This window comes from Elephas maximus, chromosome 17, assembly GCF_024166365.1.
Source record: "Elephas maximus indicus isolate mEleMax1 chromosome 17, mEleMax1 primary haplotype, whole genome shotgun sequence".
Taxonomy (NCBI): Eukaryota; Metazoa; Chordata; class Mammalia; order Proboscidea; family Elephantidae; genus Elephas; species Elephas maximus.
This window is the reverse complement of record NC_064835.1, coordinates 53,626,852-53,631,133: the sequence shown is the minus strand read 5'-3', so window position 1 is coordinate 53,631,133 and position 4,282 is coordinate 53,626,852. Positions and strand designations below refer to the sequence as shown.

The 4,282-nt window shown below is 39.9% G+C and overlaps 1 pseudogene; it reads left to right on the top strand.

Annotated features, from left to right (window-relative positions):
- Positions 1–229: 229 nt before the first annotated feature.
- Positions 230–3,872, top strand: LOC126060273 (MAP kinase-activated protein kinase 5-like; annotated as a pseudogene).
- The last annotated feature ends 410 nt before the right edge of the window (positions 3,873–4,282 follow it).

Below are 4,282 nucleotides of genomic sequence, written 5' to 3'. Positions count from 1 at the left end.
TGTTGAAAGGATTTCTCTGAACACCTGTGAACTGTTGAATTTAATTGGACTACAGCTGGAACAGGCTGTGAAGCGGAGGGAGCAGGCTGGCATTTCTAAGCAAGCAGACATTAACATCAGCCTGACTTTCCTCTGATAGGCCAGAGAGCAGAGTGGTCATGAGTGACTCAGACAAGATGAGGGCCCTCATGCTCTCTTATCTGTCCTTTTATATACATCTGCTTTCAATATGCGGTCAAGGGAAAGTTTAAATGACGGTCCCAAAGGTATTTCCATTTAATTATGGATACTCACCTAAGCTGAAGTATTCTGAAAGAAATTGTTGAATTCTAGGCAGAAGCAAGCAAGGCAGAATAGTCTAGGCAGGATAGGCAGTTATACAGCATACATGGTACAGATGCTGGACGTGTGTGAAAGGCTCAGTAATTATGAACTAATATTTTGTATGAGGGTGCAGTTTTTTTGTTTGTTTTTTTGTTTTTTTTTAGAAGACAGTGGTTTTCCCAGTGTTATTGAACATTACTTACATGGAGATTTAATGTTTAGGTAGTTGAGAGAAAGAATGGGTACAAATATCAAGAGTAATAGTATTTTTATACTATAGAGAGCAACTTTCCAGAAAAAAAAGAAAAGATCTCCCAGAAAATACTCCAGATATGTTCTGTAGTCATCAGAGTTCTTTTTAAGATAAAGAAATAAAAGCTGTTAATTAGGAATCTCATTTTGAGAGCTAACTAGCCTGGTGTAGCAGGTCCTTTCTTTGAAATTCAGATATTCACAGGCCAGAATCTGCGCCTTGTATCCCTCATCTGCAAGCTGCGAATATTTTCTTCCATATGTATCTCCTAAGAGATTTTTAAGTATCTAGGCAGCTCTGGGTGCACAGTGGTTAAGCACTTTGCTGCTAACAAAAAGGTCAGCAGTTCGAATCTACCAGCCACTCCTTAGAAACCCTATGGGAGAGTTCTACTCTGTCCTGTAGGGTCGCTATGAGTTGAAATTGACTTAGTGGCAGTGGTTTTTGTTTTGTTTTGTTTTGTTTTTTGGTTCAGCCAGAGTTAACCAAGCTGCAAGGTTAAAGGCACAGTTCTCAAGGCTTCACGTTGCCTTAGTCTCCTCTGTTTGGTGGCAGCTTTTCAGTTTTTCCAAAATGTCATATGAATGGAATAATACAATATGTAGGCTTTTGAAATTGTTTTCTTTTTCTCAACAAAACATACTTCATTCGAGAAGCCCAACATCAAGGCAGATGATCTCTAAATGAGTCTTGGATATTTGTTATCATAAATTACAAAATAAAAAGTTATCTAAAATGCCTGAGTAGCACTAAAAAAAAAAAAAAAAAAAGTTAACAAAAGATTTCCCTGAAAGAACAGCCAAGTTGTGACACTTTGAATATTAAATAAAACAAATACTTATGGTTAAGTAGAATGTAATTAACTACTTAAAAAATTTAGGTTTTTAAAGCACCATTATCTCCTGATACTGCTCAAAATGGAAAAAGCAAAATAATATCAACTAGAGAAAGGTGACCTGTTTCCAAAAATCAGCCATTGAAAACCCCTATGTATCTCAATACTTCAATCTGCAACAGATCAGGGGATGGCACAGGACTGCGCAGTAGTTTTTTTCCATTGTGCATGCGGTCGCCATGAATTGGGCTGACTCAAAGGCAGGCAACAAAAACAACATCTAATTAGTTGGTTTACAAGGCTGTAGTCAACTGTTTTATAGTGACTTTTCCAAGCTAATATTTTATGAAGTGTGTGTTCCAATTCAAACAGTTGACTGGCAGATTTCACCAAAAGGCACACTGGCCATTTATCTCTCAGAAGAGAAATTTGCTCTTGTGAGAAGGCTGAAATTGCTGCAGTGGCCTGCATCTGTCCCTCAGGGCACCACCAGACCAACCCAACTGTGCAAACTGTGTAACCGTAATGTCTTGGAGGTTCCCACTGCCTGCCTTGCAAAAGCCAGTCTCTCTAAAAAAAAAAAGCCCCAGTCCCTACAACCACGGTGGGGGCTGTGAAAGAGTGGATGGCTGCTAGTTGGCTGTGCCAAACCAGGAGTCCCTGGGTGACAAAAACAGTTAAGCACTCTACTACTATTCGAAGGGTTGACTGTTCAAATCCACCCAGGGGTGCCTTAGAAGAGAGGCCCGGTGATCTTCTTCTGAAAGATCACAGCCTCCAAAGCCCCATGGAGCAATTCGGCTCTGCACACATGGGATCTCCTTGAACCCATGAGTCAGAACTGACTAGGAGTCAACTAACAACAGCAATAAGCAAGTTGACTTACATGGTTCACCTAGGAAAGATCAAAAGTGCGTCCCTTCATTGAGCACTCCCCTGGCGAATTTAAGTGTCCCATACAATTCCATGTTTTCAAAATCATTTGTTCCCATTGTTCTTTCCAGTGGAATTGTGCTTTGGCAGAGGGATGAACCCCTAACATTTCTTACTCTGCCATTTATTGCGATTACATGGTGCTTTTGAAAGTTTTAAATTCTGCAAGAAACTCTCACATCAGCTTTCTCCTTTGGCCTTTAGAAGCCTGTTATATCCTTCAATCACCCTAATTAATTTCAGCACCCTAATTAAGGGCTGCTGCTGAGGCTAGCTAAACCAGGAGGATTATGCCTTCAGGAAGCCCCTAGTCAGATACGAAAACACACGCGCAATAGTCCACCAGCAAAAGCAAAGTCTGTTCAACTTATTCATGAGCAAAAGAATGGGCCCTTCTCTGGGAGCATGGTTCAAAGTTTGCTGCAGGGGCCATCTCTACTGGCACAGTTATTGTTGTCTTAGAAGTGGGAAGGAAGAAGAGTGTCTATGGTAGAGAGAAAGGTTTCCTACCTTTTTCTTGGTCGGGGGTTCACTTAGATGCTGTAAATCTTTCACTGTTTTCCAGAGTTCTGAGACCATTACTTCCTCCAACCTCTGCTAGTTTTTCTTCTTTCCAGATTTGTTGTGGGAGATGGGAGCATGCAGCTACTTACGACACCATCTTGCCTCTCTAACATCTATTTTTAATTTTAGAAGATATTAGTAAAGCTCAGAAGAGATACTACTTCCTTAAAAATAATAATGTTAGACCATACACTTATAACAAGAGCTGTGACTTGTGGTCCCTAGGGTGATTATATATGGGTTACTGTGTGGATACCCTCCTTTTTACTCCAAATACTGCAGCCAGACATCCCAAAGGATATGTGGAAAAAAGATCCTGACAGGCAGTTTTGAGTTCCCAGAGGAAGAGTGGAGCCAGATCTCAGATATGGCCAAAGATGTTGTGGTAAAGTTTCTGAAGATCAAACCAGAAGAGAGACTCACCATCGAGGGAGTGTTGGACCCTTCCTGGTTCAGCAGTACTGAGGCCCTGAATATTGTACTGCCCTCCGCTCAACTGATGATGGGTAAGGAAGTGGTGGGAGGAACCCAGCAGTCTCATGCAGAGCAATTGGACAACATGTGAATCCAGGATCTGAACATCGGCCTCAAACCTGTGCATTCTGTGACCAACCCCATTGTGAGTAAGAGGAAGTTACTTGGCACCAAACCAAAGGATGGTGCTTATATCCACAACCCTGAGAATGGGGCTGAGGATTCAATGTTGCCTTGGAAAAGCTCTGAGATATGATTACTCAGTGTATTCTCCCCCGGGCTAGTAAAGGAGGAAATGAAGATGAGAAGCTGAATGAAGTAATGCAGGAGGCTTGGAAGCATAACCGGGAATGCAAACTCCTAAGAGACACTCTGCTGAAGTTTCAGCATTAATAGTTATGGATTCACAGATAGAGTGGATGGACAAAACCAGCAGAAATTGTGAAGCAAGTGGTTGAAATGCAAACCATGTCCCATGAATCTCAATAACAACAGCTTCAAATATTTTTTTTAACAATTCGAAGTATTCTTTAATGTATAAAGTTATTTTTATGTAAATTAGTAAATCTTAATTTCATTATTTAAAACAATAGTTTTAAAGTAATATCAAAATTGGGATTACTTGGAACCACAGGAAGCATTCCCATTAACATTAGGGGAAACAAAAGTTCCTTATTCTTCAACATAAATATTTAGTGTCCTTCTAGTTATGACTGACACATAGTAAATTCTCAGTAAATATGAATGAATAAATCAATTGTTCTATTAAGATTTTTTAGAACAACTTGTTCGTCCATTTAGAATAAAGTAAACCTGGATTGATTTCATTCCACACTCCAAAAGGAATCCCATATAAAGTGTAAAGTAGAAAAATCAACTCTTACATTAGTCAAACTAAA